Here is a 25,733-nt window from a genome sequence, read left to right as displayed (position 1 = left end):
TGTTCTATGGTCTGGGCGCTCCTACTCCACTGCCCTGCCAGTTTCTCATTCTGCTTCTTAAAAATGTTTCCATTCTCCTTTTTTAGACAGTGAATTTCTGTGTTATTAAAAATATGTCCAATTAAAAATTATTCTTACTTTTTTAATGAGTGAGAATAAACAGATCTTTAGAACCTTTCAGATTTCTTTTTATTTAATATATGACTGATATGATTCAGCATTTTTTTAGAGATTTTCTTGATAAAAACATGGCTTCTTTCTGCTATAAGTTTCTAAAATTTTACTTTTATATTTTAGTTTCTTTAAGCTGTTTTCATAACTCTATATTAGTGTATTAATTGTTATAAATATGAGCTCTAATTTTATTATTTAATAGATATTGGTATTGATCTGATATGTATGATTGGCACGATTTAATCTGTCAAATGCTCTGCTTCTTGACCATATATTTTAAAAATATGGCTTCCTCACAACATAAATTTCTACATTTTAATTTTCTTTTATCTTAGGTTTTATAAGGTTACATCTCTGTGTTATTAAAAATATGAGCTATAACTTTATTGTCCCATGGATATTGGCATTGATTTAATTCCTATGATTTGATATAAGTCACAGTTCTTCCTGAACATATCATTTTATCCACAGTAGTGCCACTCTATTTCTATTTATAGAAACAAACTATTTTTGTGAGTAGATATGTGTTCCTAAGCACATTTCTAAAATAAGATATATATCTATAATTCATATCACTAGCTAGTTACATATCATGAATTCTTTAGTGATAATAGATAAATTATCTATCTGTCTATAGAACTTGAGTGATTTTTTATATTAGATTCATGTAGAAAAATCTGAAGAAAAAAATACAAGTAGGACACTAAACTTTAAAACAGAAAATGTTTCACAAAAATTGTAAAGTTTTATATATCAAAAACTTTATACATATAAAGTTTTATACATCTTTTATATCAAAACAAGTTTTAAATGCATGAGCCTCTTTGTTTTCTTACTTTATGGGAGTTAAGTTATAATAAAGGACCAATGAAGTAGGAGAGGAGATGATGGGGATATCTATTTCAAGGGACATGCACTCAAAAGCTTATGGAGCAACCAGAACATGCATAATTCAACAGGAAAGAAACACGTGACCAGGCTCAGATGTTACTGCACTGGAATGTAAAAAAAATGCTTAGCTTTCCACTTTTTATTATCTAAACCTCTGCCAACGGATACTTTATATCACATGCACATTTTGTGCTAATATATAGAAATATGCAAACATGTGTGCACATAGACGCTGTCTTTTCTGCCTTTCAATAATTACTTTCCTTATACTTAATTAGAAATCATTCCACAGGAGGGAAATGGACCACATTCTGTGAAGAAAATGGTAATCCAGCATGTGGGTCTTCTTGCTGGGTGGAAGCTTTGCTCTCTCTATGACACATGTATCTTCTTTGTTAGAACATTACAGTATTTTCACATGATCAGTATTTCAACCACGTGGTTAGATCTGAAGCAAACTGGCCATTTCCACTGGTTTTTGCAAAAAGGTGGTGTCCAAGGAGAACATACAGGTTGAAACTGGGACTTGAATTTCAAGTTGGCACAAGAGCATCCTTTTGTAGTTACACCAAAGGGTCCGATCTTTAACTGGAGCAGTTAGAAACCAGAGGAAACAGTCAGACCTTAGGGATGTGTCCAGCATGTGACCGTGGAAGATGCTGAAACTGCTGTAGCTTGCTCCTCCCTGGCATGAGTGAGAAGAGTGCACTTAGAAAATCGGAGGCAGTAGGAAGTCTGTGTCTTTGAACTAAGAGTAATGAGTAAACAGATGTCAACTCTACCTTCTTATATATAAAGATAACATTTACGTGATGCTTTGTCAGATTCCCAGAGAACTCTGTGGGCCATGAGTATATAATACTACAGATCTTAAAGAATTAGCCCTGTGAGAGACACACACACACACGCGCGCGCGCGCACAGACAATACACAGTACACAAGTTTTTCATCCTTTTCTTTACTGTGTCATTTTTATTTATCTTATTTTTGCCTACACTGAAAGCAAGATTCTAGAAAATAAGATGTCAACCAGCTACAAAAAAGCTTACGAAAGACACGTTGAACATGTTTTGTTTTCATACATCATAACAAATAATCAGCTGGGGACCAGAGAGTGTTTTGAAGAGTGGAATAGGTTTATGTTTCTTTAAAGAAACAGATATATAAAGGAAAATTGCCAAAATAATGTCACATTCACAAAAAGAAGCATACTTATTAAAGTCAATAATTCAAGTAATAAATGTGGAAACACTTGAAAAAACACTCGTGTAAATACTGACAATACAAAGATTTTTTTGGTGAGCAAAGAGAAGTAAACAAATTGAGGAATTAAAAAAGCTTTTTACAAAATGTTCTCAGGATATATGTTTGTATGTATACATATATTTGTGTACATATACATAGATTCACACATACACATGAATTCCACTTTGTTCCCTAAATGCTAACTTTTTCCGATGCTTTTTTTCTTATGTCGAATTTAAATGGCTAGACTTATACTGAAAAAGCTAACCATTAGCATAGAAAGCTGATATATACATAATGAATATCATCTCGGAAGAGATGAACAACTCTCAGTTTTTCAAATGTAAAAAGTCAAATTTAAAACTACATGAACCCTAATTGTTTTCCTGGTGATTCAAAAAGTTCTTTGCAATTGAAGGGAGAAAACTATAATCTTTTGTCATTTTTACAACACATGTGTTAGTTTTAATTAATGGTGAGCACCATTTATAAAAATGTAAAACTATATGAATATAATTTAATAGAAAACTTTAATATGTGTGTGTGTATATATATATATATATATATATATATATATATATATATTGTGTGTGTGTGTGTGTGTGTGTGTGTGTGTGTGTGTGTGTGTGTTACTGGATATTGAATGAAGGGACATTGTACCTCTTAGCTATATCCCCAACCCTATTCCATTTCTTTATTTTCAAACATGGTCTTGCTAAGTTGCAGAGAGCCTTACTAGGTTGTTGAACGTGAAATTCTCCCATCTCAGCCTCCCAAGTACTGGGATTTACAGGCCTGAACCACCATCGCCAGCTTAAAAAAAATTATATACACACACACACACACACACACACACATATAATATATATACACATATATATACACACATATATAATATATAATGTGTGTGTATTATATATTAAATATATGCCATATATTTAATATATATACATAAATACATATGTATATATAGCATATTTGCATATTTAAGTGATTTTTGAAGGTAGGCCTTTTAAATTACCAATATTTTATTAAATAAACTTTACATTTGACCAAAAGCACTCAGTAAATGTATCCTGGCATACCATTTTAATTCTGGTTCTTAGAGAACATTTTTGTTTTACATAATTTTTTCCTTCCGTGGTGAACAAACTATCCAATGGCCCCAAATGTTCCTTGCTTTATTTTGATTTGCCTACCTGTTTCATCCTGTCTTCTAGATTACAGGATAGACCTGTGCTTAGAAGCGGTAGGAGACATTGAAGCCAGTGGGTTGTCTAGCCCAGAACTGCATTGCAAGACAAAGCTCTACTTTGCTACCCGACTTTGTTCTCATTGCTTTGATGAGCAATTTTCTTTCTGGAGAAGCCCAGTGACCACTCCTGCAGGCCAGCCCCCAGGATAACCAGGAGAAGCTGAAGTCCTCTGTACCCCGACAGAAAGCAAAATCTTTAGTGAGCCTAGAAGTAGGTTCTTTCCCCAATAAACCTCAGCCCTTACACCATAGCTTTAGCCCCATGAGACCCTGGGTTCTCTATGTATGCATGTGTGTGTGTGATTTTTCTCCAGTGGGCAGAGATATTTTACATATAGGTAGAAATTTGTAATTGTTTTATATAATCTCAATAATAATCAGAAAAACTGTTCTGAAAATGGATGAAGACTGTGAACAATTACAGCTAAATTTCTTGTGTGGAGATGAGAGACACGAGTCTCTCTGGTTATTAGAATTTATCAAAATATTTTTTAAAAAAGAAATAACTTAATGTCAATTGGGCAAATTGATTATATCACCCTGAGAATAAATAGTACAATATGGCATTATTACAGCTTAAAGCTTTAAGAATCATGTCGTAATGAACATAGAAAAACCAAAATATTATTCTATCATCTTTGCATTTAAAAATGTGTTTGTGTGGAATGTGTTGCTTTTGTAAGTCTTGGAAAAGTGCGATTAAAGAATTCTGCTCCCTAGTTATTATAAAACGGCATAGTGAAAGGGAAACATTCCCCCCACCCCCCGTCAGTATCTATATACCCAATACTGAACACGCAGGCCCACTCTGTGAATTGGACAGAGATGGCGTAGCAGACTTCCAGGGGAATTTGTGACATGCTCCTGTCCTGTAACAACCCAATCAGGGCAGATTCAAGTTGAGACTTGCTTCCTAAAAGAATAGAGTTTTAATAGAGCTGTATCCTTTGGCGGCTCCAACACCTCTTCCTTCACACTTCACATGTTCTCAGCCTGCAATGGTGTTTCTTCATCCTGTCGAATACAAGACTGGTCATCAGCACATTGAGTTAGAAACAGAGCTCAGTTGCCAGGAGCTCTTTTTTAGGATTACCAGATTGCGAGTATAGAGTGTTAATTAACTCACCCTTTGAAAGATAGGAAATGTGCTGTTGTTACAAGTCTATGAACAAATGCACGTAGATGAGGCGAATGTATATGACCATGTGAAAGTCCTTGAGAAAATGGTCAAGAAAATGGTCTATGCGGGTCTGTTTGCCTCTTGGAAATTAGTATACTCAGCTATCACCCCTCACCATTAAGAATGTCTTTAGATATATTGAGCTAAGTAAGATCAACCAGTTTCAGATAGTCAGAGTTTGTTTTCTCTCATATGTGGGAGTGAGAATGAAAATAAATATCCAAAGAGACCCCGTTAAATGAGGAGAGACACCGGCAGAATAGTGGAAGGGGAGTGAGGGAGGGGGTGGGAAGGAAAACAAGGACTGAGGAAGGGGACTAGTCAAATAAAGTGATTTCTGGGCATGAAGGGTTCATTACCAGTCTAACATGTATGGGAAGGAGGAAGGAGGAATCAGAGTTACGTACAGGAAAATACATCAAGTACTGAGTGCATGTATGTTTGTCTCACTTGGAATTTCACTATGATGTGCAATTACAATTGTACCAATAAAAGCATATAAAAAGAAAATCTTAAATATGTATTTGAGAACAGGTCAGATATCTTCTTGACCTAAAATCTTATTAACACTTACTCTAAAAACTGAAAGGTAAGTTGATTTTTTTTCAAATAATCCCTCTATAATGTTTTGGTTTATATTGACAGATTATTCTAAAATGTATTATGTTTTCAAAACTGGATCCCCAGTGATGTTAAGTAACTTCTATAGGATAAGTAACTTCATTTTATTTATAATTAAAAATTTCTTTAAAGCATAAAGTTTTTATTTTTAATTTTCTTTACTGGTGCATTGTAGTCTTACATCCTAATGGGATAAAAGACTAGTGGAGACGTACATGCACACATCACCCAATTAGCCCATGCCCAGTCCTCACCCTTTCCCTCCCCATCCCTCCTTCTTATGCTTGGCTTAGTGGTTGACTTTTATATGTTTTATTGGGTGCATTGTAGTAATGCATCTTAATGTGTACAAAATACATGCAAATATCACTCATTTAGCCCTTTCCCAACCCCTACCCAATTCCCTCCCCTTCCCTCCTTCTCATGTTTGGCTTAGTAACTGACTTTGATATGTTTGTGAATACACATCATGTATATTAGAGAATTTCACGCTCCTTTCCTTTCATCCCCCTCAGTTAGGTCACCTTATTTTCTCATCTATGGTTTCTCCTTCTTTGTCTTGAGTTCCTCCTATGACCCTCTTTCTCCCTGGCTTCTGCATATTAGGGACAACATCAGATTTTTTACTTTTTGTGATTGACTAATCTCACTTAGCATAATGTTCTTCAGTTCCATACATTTTCCCATAAATGTAATTGTGTTCTTCTTTATAGCTGAGTAAAATTCCATTGTTTACATGTCCCATAGTTTCGTAATCCTTTCTAAAGAAGAAGAAAAGTAGTATTTAAAATTGCTGAACAACAATTTTCCATAGACAAATTATGGAACCAACTTCAGTGCCCATAAACAGATGAATGGATTACAAAATAGTGGGATATCCACACAAAAATTCTCCTCAGCAATGAAGAAGAACAAAATTATGTCGCTTGAAGGAAAATGAAAGGACCTGGAGGACATTATGTTAAGTGAGATTAGCCAGCCACAGAAAGTGAAGGGTTATATGTTTTCTGTAATATGTGAAACCTAAGGAATAATCGGATACTAGAGGGACTCCAGATAATGGAAACTTCAGTGGAGCCAGGGAGGTGGTAGAGGGAAAGAGGATGGGAAAGGGTGAGGATCAGTGAGGGAATTACAACCATCCATGTATGTGTTTATGTACAAATGGGAGAATACCAACGTCAACTCAATGTCCTGTATGGAGAAGAAGGGAGTGGAGAGTGAGCCAGGGGAAAGCCCCAAGTGCTGTGTGCGTGACTGTCACTCTCCACATGATTTACATTATGATGTGAGACTATGGTGCACCAATACGAGTATATTAAATACAATTTATGAGCTAACAAGATTCAACATTTTACAAATGTGAAAATATGTTCATTTTAAGAACATGCCAATATGTTTATTGCATCTTAAAGGCCTATAATATTTGAAAAGCAAGAAAAGAAATTATTGTGCAGGGATACAGAAGCAGTATATTTTACATAAACTTATTTTAAATGCAAAGATTATGGAAGAATATTCTGTTTTTTCTGTGTTCATTAAGATATGTGAACACACATGATTCTTTCTGCCTTAAGGTACAGTAACATCATACTGTACTATTCATTCTTAATTTACTCTCTGGATGATAGAATCAGTTTTCCCAATTGACAGTGAGTTATTTTCTTTTTTCTTAAAAAAGGATTTTAGATAAACATCTGTTAAAATTGCTGTCTTTGTTGTGTGTGTGTGTGTGTGTGTGTGTGTGTGTGTGTGTGTGCACGTGGTGGGGGCTTGGTAGTCTTGAGTAAATGCTTACTAAAAGATGGAGACTTAAGTGTGGTCGAGGAAAGAATGAAGCAATGGGAACAGGTCACAGGATGCTCTATCAAGAAAGTGGTCTCCATTCCCCAGAGTTCCTAACACATGACTACCAAAAGTGTATTATACCTACACAGAATAACAACAAAGGACTTGACAATGAATAAGGATTCTGAAACATAAAGATATATAGACATTCAATAGTCACTCAAAGGGGCTGGAATTCAAGACAACAAAGAATAAGGTCTAAAATTAGCAAATGGACAGGACATACTTTTTTCTGCTTGAATTTCGAGATATTCTGAGAGGGAGTTCTTAGGTTTCTATAGGAAAAGAAGAACCTTTCTCCATTGAAATTCTGTAAAGAAGTTCACAAAATAAGAAATTCAAACAGAAAAGTAGAGAGTGAAGAAAGAAGTAATATGATACAAATAAGTTTAGTTAATAGGATATTTTTTTTAATTTTATTTTATTGGTGCACTGTATTCGTACATCATAGTGGGATACAAACTTTTGTAGACATATATGCACACATCGCCCAGTCAGCCCCCACCCGATCCCCCGCCCCCATTCCCTCCCCATCCCTCCTTCCCATGCTTGGCTTAGTGGTTGACATCTAGTATTATAGCAATTTATCCAAAATTAAAAATGTTAATCTCACATAACAGTTTCATTTGTCTGATACCAAGCTTTTGATAACTTAAAGATAACATTTCAATATTTCTTTTTGCTTTCTTTCTTACCAGAGCATATTTTTTTCTGTTTTTTTAGGTGAAACTATCATATTCATATATTTATTTTTCAGAAAAAAACCTATTCTAATATGAAATATGAATTCTAGATACCCAAAACGATCTTGAAAAAGAACAAAGCTAGCAGATATATATTTTCTGATTTCAAACCATATAAAGCTACAATAATTGAAACAGTGTAATACTGTTCTAAAGGCAGATATATAAACCATTGGAGTTAAATACAAGCCTAGAGCTAAATTCTTCCCTATATTGTCAAGTTATTTTTGACAAGGTTTCCACGAACATTTGGTGGTGGAAATAATAATCTTTTAACTAAATATTGTTGAAAAATAATAATTACATGGAAAAGAATAAAATTGGACCCTTACCTAATCCCACATACAAGTATTAACTCAAAATAGATAAAAGACCTAAATATAAATCTTAAGACTATAAACTTTTAGAAGAAAATCTGGGTCATAAAACCTCACAACATTGAAATTGGCAGTGATTTCTTGGATATGATTTCAATGGCACAGGCAACAGAAGAATATACAAACTCCCTAAAATATAAAAAAAAATATTGTATATCCAAAGACAATGTAAACAGAGTTAAAAGTTACTAATAGAATTGGATAAAATATTTCCAAATGCTATATCTGAAGGTATATTAATATTCCAACTAGAAATCCTAAAAATTAACAACAATAAAGGCAAACAATACAATTTAGAGATAGGTAAAGACTAACAAAAATAATGAATCTCCACAGATAACCAATCTTAGTTGTCTGTTGGATGGAAACTCTTGTTTCTCTGGTTCTGGTGAGTGTTACCTATTTCTTCTTTGTAGTTAATCTCTTTGAGTATTTTCTCTAGCGCTGGTTTTGAAGACATAAATTCCTTCAGTTTTTGTTTGTCATGGAAGCTTCTTATTTCTCCGTCTAATTTGATAGAAAGTTTTGCTGGGTAGGAAATTTTTGGCTGGAAGTTGTTTTCTTTCAGAGTTTGGAATATGTTACTCCAAGCCCTTCTGGCTCTCATGACTTGGTTTGGGAAGTCTGGAGTGATTCTAATTGGTTTGCCTCTGAATGTCACTTGGCCCTTTGTTTTTGTTGCCTTTAAGATTCTCTGCTTGGCTTCCACAGTGGTCATTTTGACAATTATGTGGCGTGGGGATCCTCTTCTCCGATCCTGTCTAAAGGGAGTTCTATAAGTTTCCTGGATCTGTGTATCAACCTCTTGCTCTATATTTGGAAAATTTTCTGCTATTACTTCCTTGAAGAGATTGTTGATCCCTTTGCTTTCACTTTCTTTTCCCTCCTCTATTCCAATTATTCTTAGGTTAGCTCTCTTAAGATGGGCCCATATTTCTTCAATGTCAGATTCCTGCTGTTGGATATTTTTTTCTAGATTAGAAACTATGCGTTCATTTTGGGATTGCTCATCTTCTAAGAGCGAGATTCTGTTCTCCATGTGTTCTAATCGGTTGTTTGTGCTTTGAATTGAGGCCTTTACTTCATTAATTGCATCCTTTATCTCTTTTTGGCTCTCTCTGAGTTCTTTTCGAAGCACCTCTATTATTTCTACAGTTATTTTCCTGATTTGATCTTCTAGAAATCTCTGATTTTCTGTTTTATCGGGTTCTGATGTTGTGGGGTTGTGCACATTCATTACTCCAGTGTTATTCCTCTTTCCCATGATTTCGGAGGTTTGTGCCTTCTATGGGTTCTTCCCTTAGGTCACTATGGCTTCACTTAAGGTGCTCTGGATCTCGAGTCTGTATTATCTCAGACCCCACTACTCCTTTACTGGGTTGTATCACAGAGTCTCCGCCCCAGGGAGTCGATAGAGGCTGCTTTAAACTATGGGGGGTGCCAGGTTGCATGTTCTCCTATGGTGCGATATCTCTGCCACCACCACTCCCTCACTGGGTCAAGTCCCAGGAGGTACAGTACTGGGATTTCTCCTCTGTGGCCCGCAATTTGATTCACTGTTCTTGAGTACGCAGATGTAGCTGTACTGGACTCGGTGAATTCACTGCTGCTGCCGCCGCCAGTGGCAATATGGTGCCTCTGCCACGCCCTCGGCCATGAGGCTGGCGTATTTTTTCTTCTCTGGTTTTGATTTCCACTCTGAATCCCTGCAGCGTGTGCTGAGCTCGGCCACTGGGAGCTTTAGACGCTCTCTGCGTGGAGAAATCCCGCCTGGCTGTTCCGCAGTGGCTCACCTTGGCTTGCTGTAGCCGTCCGTTGAGTTCGCCGCTGCCGCCGGCAGTATGGCGCTGCTGCGGCGTCCTCGGGCGCGTGTGTCTCCTCTGTGGCCCTGAGCTCTGTTCTCAGTCCGCTTTCTCTCTGGAGCCTGGTGGTTTTTTTTGTTTTTCTGGTGATGGTGTTTTCTGGCTATGAAAGGCGCTGGTTTTGTGATAATGGAGATTGTTTGTTAGCGGGGCTCTTAAGCCCCGCTTTTCTCGGTAGCCATCTCTAATAGGATATTTTATTTCATTTTTTATTTAATTTTATTTTATTGGTGCATTGTATTTATACATTATAATGGGGTAAAAATCTTGTGTAGGTATAAATGTACACATCACCCAGCCAGCCCCCACCCAGTCCCCAACTCACTCCTTCCCCATCCCTCCCTCCCATCCTTGGTTTAGTGGTTGACTTCGATATGAATAAGTACATCATGTGCTTTGAAGTGTTTCTCTCTCCCCACCTCCCATCCCCACAGTTAGGTTGTCTTATTTGCTCCAATATAGGATCTCATTTTTCACCTGGAGTTCCTCCTATGACCCCATTCACCCTAGCTTTCACATATTAGGGAAAGCATTTGATTCCTTACTTTTCATGACTGACTAATCTCACTTAGCATAATGTCCTTGAGATCCATCATTTTCCTGAAAATACCACAATTGTATTTTTTTATGGATGAGTAAAATTCCATTGTGTACATATCCCACAGTTGTACAATCCATTCATCTGTTGATGGACATCTTGGCTGGTTCCATAGTTTGGCTATGGTGAATTGTGCAGCTACAAACATGGATACACATGCATTAGTTTGGTAGTTTGGTTTCCTTTCTTTTGGGTGGATACCCAGAAGTGGTATTGCTGGATCAAATGGTAGATTCGTTCCCATTCTTCTGAGGATTCTCCATACTGTTTTCCAAAGTGGTTCACTAATTTGCAACCCGACCAACAATATTTTAGAGTTTCCACTTCTCCACATCCTCACCAGCATTTGTTGCCATTCTAGTTGGAGTTAGGTGAAATTTCAGCGTAGTTTTGATTTGCATCTCTCTGATTGCCAATGATGTTGAGCATTCTTTCATGCATTTATTGGTCATTTCAATTTCTTCTTTTGTGAAATGTCTGTTCAGTTCACTTGCCCATTTTTTGATTGGATATTTTTTTTTTTTTTTAGTGTTGGTTTTCTTGAGTTCTCTATATATTCTAGTTATTAGTCCTCTATCGGAGGGGTAGGTGGCAAACATCTTCTCCCATTCTGTTGGCTCTTGATTGAGGTTCTTGACAGTTTCCTTTCCTGAACAGAAGCTCTTCAATTTCATGCAATCCTACTCATTGATTTGCCTTATGGTTTGTTGTGCCTTGGGGGTCTTGTTGAGAAAGTGTTTATCTGTGCCTATGTGTTGCAGTGTTGGACCTATGCCCTCTTCGAGGAGCCTTAACCTCTCTGCTCTAATTTCCAAGTCTTTGATCTACCTTGAATTGACTCTTGTGCAGGGCGAGAAAGTGGGATTAATTTCTAATTTTCTGCATATGGTTAACGAGTTTTGCCAACACCATTTGTTGAACAGGCTTTTTCCAGTGTATGTTTTTCACCCCCTTGTCAAAAATCAATGGGCTGAAAGTGTGTGGACTTGTTTCTGGGTCTTCTATTCTGCTCCATTGGTCTATGTATCTGTATTTGTGCTAGTACCATGCTGTTTTTATTACAATGATTTTGTAGTATAGTTTAAAGTCAGGTATTGTGATTCCTCCTGCAAGGTTTTTGTTGCTGAGAAGTATTTTGGCTATTCTGGGCCTTTTATTATTCCAAATAAATTTAGGAACTGATTTTTCTATGTCTTTGAGGAATGATCTTGGTAGTTTAATGGGCATTGCATTGAATCTGTAGATCACTTTTGGAAGGATAGCCATTTTGATATTTATTCTGCCTATCCATGAACATGGAAGATCTTCCCATCTTCTAAGATCTTCTTCGATTTCTTTTTTCAATGTTTTATAATTTTCTTTGTAGAGATCTTTTACCTCCTTGGTTAAGTTTATTCAAAAGTATTTTATTTTTTGTGGGTGACCTTAAATATGAACCAGTATTAACAATGACTATAAGTTAATTAAATTTGCCAAATTATAGAAAATTTCACTGTGGCTTAAAATCTAGCTACATATTTTTATAAGTGCTATATCTAGTAAAAACATAGAAAAAGTAAAAGGTAAGGCAAAATTTGATCCACAGCAATGTAAAGAGATAGAAATTTAACATAAACCAAAAGGGAATCTAAGTTTAAAACAATATAGATTGAAAAGATTGCATATGTATAAAATTACATCAATAGTTTTAATATATATATATATATATATGCATATATATATATCATATATAGTAGAAGAAAAAGTGCTCTGATTGGTCAAATTAAGTATGTTAATATTTTGTGACATATTATTCTATTTTCCAGTGTGGAAACAAAAAATATTTTCAAGCTGGCCCAGGGTGGGAGATTTGCAGAGATGTTTATCAACATATTATTCATAATCATGGGAAATTAACTACTTAGTACATTGATAAGGGGAGTGGACACATTGAAATTGGTAGAAAGCATAAAGTTTTAATGCAGCACTTAGAATAAAAAGATTGTGTGTATACACTGCAATATAACTAGATATGGAATCTAAAGGTAATCCAAAGAGAGCCATAATTCCTAACACTACGTGAATTAAAAATGTGTGAACTACAAATAGTAATGCATGTGTTTTTAAAATTCTATATTGTATTTGAATCGCATGCGCAGATGACACTGCAAAGTGTTTGACTGTGTGAAATACAGGAATGAGGGATGGGGACAGGTGGTAGCTATTCATTCTTTTATTTATTCAATCAACTATGGAGAAGGTTTTCACAGAAAAGTGAAAGTAGTATTTGTTATAAGATCATGTACAGTGGGCTTAACATCCTACACCAAAAGAGAAAAAAAAAATTCAGTTAAAGAGTAGCTCAAATTATAGCCCTGGTATGGAAAGATGAGTACATGGCATGCCAGTTCATCTTCAGATAAAGTCTGTGCACACCTTGAACAACAAAACAGACAAAGGAAGCCCAAACAAACACACGAACAAATAAAAACATTTCTCAAAAGCACTGGGAATGTGTAAGCACGAGTCTCTTTTTTGTTGTCGTTATGTTTTGGAGGAGAGTGCAGAGTAGTCCAGACATGTGATTATCGGTCTATACAGGTACACTTTCTATTAATTCTGCAGCTTTTCCTCTGAGAATATCCATAGCCATGACATGGCCAAAGAACTGAAATTGTAACAGCAAGAAGCAGGGAAAAACTCAGGACAAATTAATGAAACATCAAATGGCTCACAAAGGGTCATATATAAATTGTTCTCAAAAAATGATTGCTAGTATGGTTCTATGGGAGAAAATGAAATACAATAAAATATGACCACGTATCTAATGAGAAGTCTAAAAGTTAGATGTTGGAAATTCCACTTGTTAATACAAATGAAGTAAAAACTTCTATTTACATGAAAATAGTGTACTCAAGTATTTGTAGCAACGGTATGCATAGTAGCTAAAATCTGGAAACAACCCAAAGGTCCATCAACAGATGAATCAATGAATAAGATAGAGAATGTAAACATAGAATAAGGGAACCATTTAAAGGTGCACAAATACTGATGGGTCATGTTATTCTATGAAGAATTACATAAGCTCAACCAAAAGAGAAGGTATCATACGACTTACTTCACATATAGAAATTCCTAGAAAGTGAGAACTAATTCACAGTGACAACAAGCAGATAATTTGCTCTTGGGGGTTCTGCAGATGAGATGAAATTCAATGTGGAAGGAGCAATCTTTGGGGGATTTTCTGATTTTCCATTGTGGTATGGTTTCACGGATAAGTACACCTGTCAAAGCTTCCTGATTTGTGCACTTTAAACAGATTCACTTTATTGTACACGAAGATGGTTTGGAAAGTATTCTGAATATATGTAAAGCCGACTTGATAGGCATATAGGATTTGAGAAATACACAGTGTGAGTTTCAAGGCCTTCTCTTATAGATAAATGATATGTCTCAAAATTAAACTGTGTCTAGAATACTTTATTTGTAGATCTGACAAGATATAATAATGTCTACAATACTTATACATAAAGTATACTAGATCCCAAAGTCTCACAAAATTAAAATCAATAAACATAGATTCTTTTCCTAGTACAAAGCAATACAATTAGAATAAAATAGCACAAATCATATATAAGTCTTGGAATTTGGAAACCGTCTGAGGAAGTAACCGCTGAGCTAAAGCCAACCCTAGTCTTGGAATTTGAATGGCATTAATTCTAATTAAAGGATTAGAGAAGAAATGTTAATGAAAATATAATTTTTATTATGGAATTAAAATTAAGAGCATAAGCATCAAACCAAGTCGGATTCAGCTACTGTGTTGTGTAAAAGTGAACGGACTGATATAAAGAAGGCCAGAAAAGGAAACAATGAATATTAATCATGAAATTGAGAGAAGGTTAGTAAAATAACACCTGACCCAGAGCAAACTGGGGGAATAAAAATGCATACTGATCAGATAGGAAATAGAAATAATAATAAAGGCCAAAAATAACAAAAGTTTATTTTTCAGAAAGCAATGCTGTTGGGAGCCACTAGGTGAAACACAGGTTGTCAGAGGATGGGCATGGAAAGAAGAGCCAATGCACAAAGCTAAAACAAGAAAATATTAGGCAAATTCAATAATTATGAAATTCAAATTCAGATCCTCTCCCCACTAGACTAAAATCCAATACCACATATCTCCTGGAAAGACCAGTGTGCTCTTCTCCAGCATAAAATATTTGCTTAAATATCTACCCTCTTGTAATATATGTCTGGATTTCAAGAAAAGTTTGTAAGTCATCAGTAAAGGTAAGAAAAAGATCAGTCTGAAAAGACAAGGCAATCATGAGAACCTGACTTAGCCATGACATAAATATTAGAAATATCATGCAGGGCATCTAAATAACTTTGATTACTAGTAGAAGGGATCTAACAGGCAAAACAGAAAGCATGCATGAGGAGATAGATAATGGCTGGAAAAAAAAGTTAGAAATCAGAATACAAGGGCGCTTTGGGCAGCCTCATCAGCATACTCAGCAAGCTGGAGGTGAAGATGGAAATGTGTCGAAGGAAGTTACCCAAAAATCTCTAGGAAAAGACAAAAGAGACACACATATATGACATGCACACACAATTTTAAAAAGCTACCGGAGTGTCCATCAGCTACAGAACAGTACTGGATGATGCATACAGTGGAGAAAGTGAGAAGTCAGAGAAACCACTTGAAGATATAAATTCAGAGAGCCTTTGGAGATGAATGACAGATACTAAACAACAGGTCTACATTCAGCAAACATTAAGTAAGACTGGATGAAAGTACAGTAGTACCACCACTAACAAAGATTAACCAGGCGTACCATGTTCTACCTGCTGAAGACCAAAGACAAATTATCTTGAAGAAAGGCAGATGGAGGCACACACACACACACACACACACACACACACACACACACACACGCCTAGAACAATAATAACATCAAGTAAATATAAATTATACAAGCAAGAAGACAAGGGAGTGCCATCTCTAAAAGTGTTGGAGGAAATATCTATCAATCCTGAATTTTATACCCAGTAAAAAGATCTTACAATTAGGAGCATAGATATATTGTCCTCTCGGTTCAGAAAACTGAGTGTTATGCAATGTTAATTTTAACTGATTAAATGATATTTAAATTTATTGTAATTAAAATCTTAGAAGGTTTTTAAAAAATATATGACAAGTCAGTTCTAAAACTGATATTGAAAAAGCAAGGACCTATTAGAAACAAAAAGTATGATTTGAAAAATAACAAACTGGAAAATGTAAGCCATCTCATTTTTTGATGTACTCAAAAGCTATAGTAAGTGACACCCTTTGACCAGGAGAAAAGGCTATTCAGCAACATATGAGAAGGGATGTGGTTAGTGTCTTGTCAATGAAGATGCACAAGTAATGGTCTAGGAAAAATGATGCATATGAGTCAAATGGAACAGCTGAGTGGACGACCTTCACCTTCACATCACAGACAAAAATATACTTGAAAAGTATACATGTGTGTGCATGTACATACACATGTATATACAAACATAAAAACACATGAACACATGGCATATATCAGAGATGTATATGCTAATAAGAATTATAAATATCTGCAAAGAAACCTAGGAAAGAGAAAAATCTTTATGATTTTAGGGTAGGAATATTTTTTCTATATTTCTCAATTATAGAGTTCTCTATTTTGAACAGATAATTTTAGCATATTATTTTTAATTTCTCTGTCATTTTTACCATAGTTCTGAGTTATTTTCTGCATGGTTATCTTGGGAATTACAATTATTATCCTAAAACCTTCTAGCTTTGATTAATGTAACTTCATTTCAATAGCACATGGAAATCTTGCCTTAATATTGCTCTATGTGATTTTCTCTCCTTTCTGGTATCATCACAAAGATTACATCTGTGGGTGTTACGAGCCCAAACACAGTTTTACAATTATTGTTCCATGCAATTGCCATTTAAATGAAAGAAAAGGGATCCTAAAAAATATGTATATGATTAAAAAAATGTCTGTGCAGTTACCTTCCCACTGCACCTTACTTTTATAGGTATGTCTGTTTATTTGAGATTTTTTCTTAGTGTAAGTCTGAGTGTACTTAATGATGGTGAGCTGGTACCTGAGGAAATGTTCCATTTTCTTCTTCCTTATTCTTTGTGTTTCTCAGAGTGGATTATTTCAATTTGCCTGTTTACAGGCCACTGATTGTTTCATTTGCTAGATCAAATTGACTTTTGCAGTTTTTATTTTAGTTATTGTGTTACATGATTGCAAGACTTCTGGTTCATTTTCCAAAAATTTGTCTCTTTATTTGTAATTCTTATTTGGTGAGGCAATGTTCTCATACTTTCATTCTTTCCCTTTGTTATTAGAATATATTTATAATATTATAATAACTCACTTGAAGTTTTTGTTCATGGAGTATAAAGTCTGGGCTTCCATAAGAGGAATTATTATTAATTTTTTCTGCTCTGTATGAATATACTTTTATGATTCTTCACATGTCATATGTCATATAACTTGTTGAAAACTTGACATTTGTAAGGAACATACTGTGGCAATTGCTATTGGTTGTGCCTCAGTTTGCTGTTTGTAATCTAGTGACTTCCATGGACTCAGCCATTAGAGTACTCTGCACATCTGTATTTTCTCTAGTGTGTGGTAGCTGAAGTCTTTGTTCAAATAACCTTAGTAGTCAGCTAATAATTAGTCCAGGATTTCCTTAAGTAATTTGAACCAGTACATCTATCATCTTCTGACAAGTGACACTGTGTGTGTACGAGAAGCTGTTATATACCGTGGCAGTTAACAGCTTTGTCTTGGCTTTCAACTCCTGGTGCAGTGATCAAAGGAGAACCAGAGGTGATAAGGTGTTCACACTCACAGGTCTGCACCTTAATGTAGTTTTGTGCATCCTAATATTCTTGTGTGCTCCAATCAGTATTGTTCTCACGAAGTTGTGATGTTAAAACATTGCTGCTGATCGCTTTGACCCTTGTTCTCGGGATCAGGCTTTTGCTGAGGAGTAGACCTCAGCTCAGCTCGTTTTGGGGATGCCTTGTGAGTGTTTCTCCAGTGTAAGGTGCAGAATCATGCCTGCAAAAACTATTGGGTGAGGCTCTAAACTCCAACACTTCAGAATGTGACTATATTTGGAGCAAAGCTTTAAAGAGTGGAGTTAAAGCAAGATTATTTGTGTAGGAATTAATCCAATTATTGACATTCTGATAGAAACAGGTAATTTAGACCAGAAAGAGATATCAGAACTATACACATACAGAGACCATGTTAGGACTTAGCAAGAAGTTGACTGTATGCAAATTCAGGAGAGAGGACTCAGAAACAAAACAAAACAACAACAACAACAACAACAACAACAACAACAAGAACTTGACAGTATTTGGAACTCCAGTGTCCAGAACTGTGAAAAATAAATTTCTTCTTTTTTAAACTTCCATGCCTGTTGAATCTTGTTATAGCAGTCCTAGCAAACTGATAAAGCCAGACAGCTATGAGATAAATCTGATAATAATAACATTCTAGGAATGGGCTTTTTGGAGAGCTCCAAATTTCATTTCCTGTCTCTGGGGGGATGCACAAGAAAGTTGGTTTCTCTAGCTAATGTGGCTGGGTAATGCTTCTCAAGAAAAGTGGGTGTGTACCAGGCACATGTCTAAGAGCCTCCTGTGTTAGGCCATCAGAGTCTTTATAAAATCTGAAGTAGACCCACTCTTTCTTCAAGAAGGTGACATTGAGTTTCAGAAACAATTTCTTGCCCCAAGTCCTACATCCCATTATTGGAAGACTGAGTATAACAAAAATGCAGTTAAACTGAAGATCTGAGAGACTTATGTCTTTGTTCCAAGATGCTATAATCTACTCAACCCTGAAGGCTGTGGGTCCATTGACTATGGAAATATTAAGGTGACAAAGCCCAGGTTCCCTGGGATGAATTGAACCAGCCAACTGCCCTTACATACCCTCCTGCCAGACCCTGTGAACTTGCTTATATTCAGAAATACAGCCACTTGTTGTCATAGCTCTTTTATTAGAAACTACATATTTCATCAGAAAGAGAAATCAAGACTGGTGATGAATAACCCAAACTCTGTTTTGAAACGTCTCCCCCAAAACTCATGTTGAAATTTAATTGTCAGTGTGACACTGTCGCTGGGGGTTGGGGGGGTTAAGAGGTCATCGAGGCTCTGTGCTCATGAATGAGTTAATGCTGTCACTTAAATGGGTTAGTAATGGTGGGAGTACCTTTATTAGAGAATTAAATTCGCCCACTACCAGGGCCATTCTGTGACTCAACTAGTCGGCTCTCACCACATGCTGCCCATTGAGCCTAGACTTCCCAGCCTTTGCTACATAGGTCAATAATTTTCTTTTGTTTTTAGTTGACTCAGTCTGTAGTGTTCTGTTATAGCAGCAGAACACATACTAAGGCCTTCCACCTCTCTCTACTTCCACCTGGCTCTACTGGCTGCACATGTCCCTTCTGGCCAGCTCCCTCCCACTCAGAGCCACCTCACCTTCACAGAGGGCATATGGCCTCTAAGGAAATGCTTAGAAGCCACTGACACAGAAGACTAAAATGGAAAGCTTGTGTTCTGAGTCAACTGTGTCTGCAATGTTTCTTATTCGCTCTTTTTTTTTGAGATATTTGTTCTGGATATTTTTTCATGAAGCTGCTTACAAATCTATACAGAATAAATTTTCACCTGAAAAATTATCTTTAGTTCATATAAAAATTTACACTAGCATAATTCAAAATAGTGGTTATATCTGCGGGATGTAGGGATGTAGACACAAAGTGTTAGCTTAACAGCAGGAAATAATGGACACCACGATGTGGGTTGTGTAGGGAAATTCACTGAGCCGCATATGCACTTAGGATTTCTGCACATAATAACTTCTCCATATGATGCTATACTTTTATAAATTGAAAAAAGTCAAGTACTGTTGCATTTAGTTCTATCTTTTAAATTGTAGCTCTCTTAGTGATAGATACAAAATCCATTTATATGTAAGAAATAAACAGTAGAACTGAATTTCCAATGGTTAGTGAAGAGAAGTCTTCCTTTTCCCTCAAACACCTGTTGATAATGACACTTGACAACCAGCCTTTTCTTCTGCCATTGAGCTCTCTTCTCCATGGAGATGTGCCCCCATTACTGTTAGTTGCTGATAACATGCAAGCTCTTTTGGAGAACAGAAGGTCTCCACATTTGTGCCCCAATATTGGCTTACTTATTCTTACTAGTTTGTCAGTGACTATTAGAAATATAAGTGGAAGAGGGAGAAGAAGAGACATCATGAGAGAGAAGATGACAAGGGCAAAGATTATGTGTAGAGGTTGAGCTGAAATTTGGGTGGAGAAATACAGACCTCTGTGTTGAGCTCTGTTGACTATTTTTTTTACTAGTGTAATAGTTTGCTAAGTCGTGATGATAAAGCATCAAGGTCTATTTAGAGTTTTCCATTTGTCTTTGATTTTTCCTCAATTCCTAGATAAGCACGGCAATCTGGAAAGTATGGTTCGAAGTTGAATTGTAGGAATTTGCTGTCTCTTTACTTACTGTTCTACAAAATCCTATCTGTTCTTCAAAAATGGTAGTTTACTATGATTCTGCCAACCACAAAAATAATTTTCCTTTTTCTTGTTACTTTCAAGAATGTTTCTAAATACCTCACAACCATCTTTTATTCCATCTGGGTAAATAAATTATCTCCTCTCTACTTTCTCTCCTCAGTCCTTATTCAACCCCCACTATAGTATATGTAACCTAATAACTCTGACCCTGACTTCATAGTCCTCGAGTTTTACAGTCTGTGTTGGTACCACCACTTGCTTTTAAATTTTCTCAGCCAGAAGCTATAAAGAAGACCTATTTTTCTAAAGTCCCACTTCAACTAAGGTGAATGCATGCTCAGTTTATGAAAGGAAAACCTAATAGCAGCAAAGCTTTTCTTTTCCATATTTTTTTAAACTTTCTGGGATTCGATGAGACTTAATTTGTATTCTCCTCTTTGTAATATTACTTACAACTTTGTGAGGATTTTGATTCTGAGATACAGTCTGCCAACTCTTCTTTACTATTAACAGAGTCTCACTTACTGTTACAGCTTGTGAACCTCTTTCTGATAATCCTTCTATAGAATAAAACTCCTCAACCAGAAGCAAGAGGACCGCCATTTCTAGGGCTCTGGCTCTCTTCTGCTTGTGGCTTCTCTCTGATTAATTGTCAAGTGACTCTTACATATCAATTACCTTTCTAGATAGAATGAGCTTCCATTCCTCCATCTATGGAGGAGTGTGCATTTAATTGGTGGAATATTTTCCATGAATAAGCAACACTAAAAATTCCAGAGAAAGATGATCAGAGTTCTGCTCGAATCTGTATTCTGCCAGACTCCAAGTCTCCTCATCTGCTGTATGAGAGTAAAAATATATTATCTGCCTGAACCTCAAGGTGACTGTGAAGGTCAAGTTAAGTGATACAAGGTGACAGTAATGTATTATTATGGCCCAGTGGTGGCTTTTGCATTCAAACTCTACAATTTGCTCATAAGCTACAATCTTACATCCAGTTGTAGTTTTCAGCTTAGAAACTAGGAGATTGGACCTTACCAAAGTTACAATAATTACATTCACAAGTGAAAATACTTTTTCCTGATATTCAATTTGTCCTACTGGGACCATTTACCCATCACTCACACTAAACTTCCTTTGGATTTTAGAATCATTTTTAAAAGCCATAAAAAGCTCTTGTACAAATCATGTAAAACTGTTGTTCTGACAACATAAATGTTCCTTGCATCAAAAGCCACATTAAAATTATCCAAGCGTCTATGAAAATGCATACAAAAGAGGAAGCTTTATTTTTTTATAAGGACCCCTACAGCAATTAGAAAGCAGGGTGCCAACTCTCCCTTCCAGAGGTGAGCAGGTCCCAGCACATCAATGCTAATGAGTTTGGATGGTTTTCATCATGACAAAAACAAGAAGTCAACGGTCCAGGCCAGGGTTGGGGGACCACAGAGAGTGGACAAAGCAGTGCTTATGCTTCTTCAGCTTGCATCAGTATCTTGCATGTCAACTTTAATTTAAAGAAAGAAATCACCTTGTAGATTATACTTTTGTTATTTAAATACAGTTCTCTCTATTCTCTATTTCAAAATGGAAGCATCTTACTATTAGATTCATGTAATTTGTAGGTTTTCTTCTTTCAAGCTGAAGACATAATGATAAAAATACTTATTATATAAACTCCTTGGCCGCGCATGCTGGATCACATCTATAAGCCTAGTATGTGGGAGGCTGAGACCGGAGAATGGCAGGTTCTAGGTCAGTCTCAGTGACATAATGAAGCTCTGAGCAACTTAAGGAACCCCTGTTTTCAAATTAAAAATAAATAAAAATAGGACTGGGGGATGTAGCTCAGAGGTAGAATACCCTTGGATTCAATCCACAGTACACACACACACACACACACACACACACACACACACTCCTATTGTTTTTGTGTGCTGACCTAACCCACAATTGGCTTTATCATAAATTCTGATACTATCCACATATAAGTTTAATAATGCAGCTAAAAGAGCAAGTATTTTTATTATATCATGATACCCAGATCTGGAAAAAATGTGATATCAGTCTCACTCCCTATGGTCCTTACTTTTAGGGTTTGTTCCTGTAAAAATCTGTATAGGTGGCAAATTAGAAACAGTAAATTAAAATTTTAAGAAAACTAAGACAGCATGCTTTGTTCTTAAATAATTCAATCAACCTACACATTTTTATGGTATAACACCTTTTCACTTCTTAGTGATGTGCATAAACATAGTAGCAGCAGAAAACAGAGAAAATATTTATGCAGGACTGGTATTAACTTGTTGGTTAAAATTTGTTTCTACAATTGAGCCCTGACACCCTGCCCCAAGCATAACATTTACTGCATGGTATTAAAATTGTTCAAGCATAGAATAGCTCAGGCATATAAAGCAAAGTACAAAGGAAAATAATTAATATGCAAAACCCAGATACAAGTTACTTAGATTTTAATTGAACCGAATAATATGCCACACTCTATGCGCATCTTTTCTCTGCTTTCCAAGTCTCATCCATGTGTTGGTCACTAGAAGGTTTTGCCAGGGTGTCTTACAAGTCCTGTCTCTGACAGAGAGTGACTGGCCTGGGCATTGCGATTTGATCATTCGATTGCAGACTTCAAAAGGGAGACTTCAAGAGTCTCAAGGACTCAACTGGCACTAAATTTTTTTTCCGGGGCTGGGGATGGAACCCAGATGCATTTGACCTCTGAACTGCATCTTCAGCCCTATTATTTATTCTTTATTTTAAAACAGGGTCTCACTGAGTTGCAGAGGGCCTCACTATTTAGCTGAGGCTGTCCATGAACCACGATCCTCCCGTTTCAGCCTCTCAAATGCTGGGATTACAAGCATGCGCCACCACGCCAGGCTTGGCACAAATCTTTTTTATGTGAGATGATGTTGTATATAGAAGGAATTTGGAAACATGTTCTGAAATCTTACTGTGGATGTCCAACTCCACTATCACATACAATATACTGAAATTTTATTCCAGTCTCTAATTTCCCAAGAACTCAAAATTAAATACTTACTTTTCTTTTTCTATCGAAAAAATTTATTTTTAGTCATAGTTAGCATCAACCTATGTCTTGGATCTTACAATATGAAAACCTTTTGCAGTTTTTGTTTTCTTGTTGGTTTTGTCTTACAATAGAGAAAGTTTATTGGTGATCATATCTGATATATTTTCTCTTCTATTTGCAGTAAGAAATAACAGAATTTTCCCATTTGCCTCACAAGAAAGCAATGCCACAGGCACACTGGAAATAACTGAGGCTACTAATCAGAGGAGCTGGGGGTTCTGTATCTTAGCTCCCAGTGACAATGGGAGAAGGATGCCTTCCATCCTGCAGCCTCCCTCTAGCAATGATGGTGCATTCTCTAATGTGCAGGGGAGGGATGGATGAGCTTTCATCAAGGGAGGACACACAAAGGAGGGCTTCAAGATACTTGTGAGATTCAGATCCTCAAGTATTCTTTCTGAAGGTATTTTTTCAAGACACTATATAACTTATTTCAACGAAAGCATCTATGTTCCTTTTCCTTGAAGGTAGACTCTAGGACTCCACATTTTAAGAAATATACCCAAAGCATGCCATACCCCCACACTTTTACCTTGCAGCTTGTTCTGAATGTAGAGTGACTGACCTTCCCAATTTTTCTAGGATTCGATGGGTGTTAACGATACAAATAATCCCATATCTTGAGAAACTCTTCTCTGAGATGCATAAAGTTCCAGTTTGGGGTGAGAAGACTAGAGTTTGGGGGAAAGTACAAAATCCATATCTAGGTCCTAAACATAGAGCTTAGAACAACACTGTCAAGTGGCTAAGCATAACTCATCCTTCTACAGTCTTTCATGGTTTCCAATACTGCTCATCCCTAAACACTGAGGTTGGCAACAGCCTTCTACCATTTCCCATGGTGGAACATTGTTTCAGTCCTAGGGAGGTGACTTGGGTGACCATGTCTGTGACAGTCCATCTCTGGTTTGTCTGCGGATTCACTGCTGTGCTCTGCATTGAGATGGTCTAGTTTAATTTTGGCATCAAAAATATTCCGCCCATGTTTTGTGAGGATGCTCACTGTGAAAAGGAGGAACAACTACTGCTACCTGGTAGTCCTGCAACTACCAGGATATGCAGGACCTACAGGTCACTGAAAATAAAGGATAAATGACATGTGGGAGTAGGAAGAGAATAGATGAGGAAAGAACATGATTCAGAACTGAGCAGACCAAACACTCCACATGAAAGAATGTTAGGTGTTACTTAACTATTTAAGTTTTTTTTTCTATTTTAATGTTACCCTATTGAGTATTTTAAAGATTGACCTGATATTCAGCTCAGAAACAAGAAAACCCTAATAGAGTTGAATTTGGGAGAAATTATTATGAAAGTTTTTCTACTCTGGCTTCATACTAGAATATCTAAATGCCAATGTTATGAGCCTATTTCAGCCAGAACAATTAAACCCAGATCTTTGGGTGTGTTCTGCTTGTCTTTGAAGCATTCCCTAGTTTATTCTAACATGAGTATCAAGTTGGAAATGATTAATATTACAAACATGTGATGTTTGCTAACAGTTTAGAATAGCAATGCATTTGCTTGTCAGAGACAAAATTTGGGTGATTAGAGGATTTGATATAGATTCATTCTCTTTAAAAATAAGATTGTAGTGGCAATAGTACGCAAATGCATAGAAATGAAAAGGAAGCAGTTATGGTTCTTCAATGAAAAGAGCAGCAAAAGCTCAAATTGGCTGTCTCTTTTAAAAGTCTGAGCCAAAAATATACTGAATTCTATTTTAAATTTTGTTTTATCAAGTTTCTTAGAAGCTCAAATCCAGAGTATTTAAATTTATCTTCCTTATCTGGATCCGTGATGATAAGATGTGCTTACTTTGGCACATACTTGCTCATCAATTTGCAAAGTATTTTATTTAAATTATAGCATTTTATCTTCATACCAACCCTTCTCATGACTGCAAAGCAAATATTTAATATTCCAATTTTGCAGGAAACCAAAGTGCGATGCAATGTTGTGACATGAGTAGCTTGGTTTGCGTTTACAATTCAAATGAGCAAGCTTAGATCAGTCTTCCTTCTACCATTTAAAACTCATGCCACCTTGCTCCGGATGTATTTTTCTGGCGATGTTTAAAATATTCCTTGTCAGATTCACTCAGCACCCTTTGAGGAAAGCTCAACACTTTCATCCTGCTCTACTCTCACAGTCTAAGAGAATTCAACATCTCACTTTGCTGATGGAAGTGAGTGGGTTCAAGGTAATCTCACCAGTATTCCCAGGAGTTCTGGAG

This window comes from Muscardinus avellanarius, assembly GCF_963383645.1.
Source record: "Muscardinus avellanarius genome assembly, chromosome: 14".
Lineage (NCBI taxonomy): Eukaryota > Metazoa > Chordata > Mammalia > Rodentia > Gliridae > Muscardinus > Muscardinus avellanarius.
Note: the sequence above shows the minus strand (reverse complement) of the source record.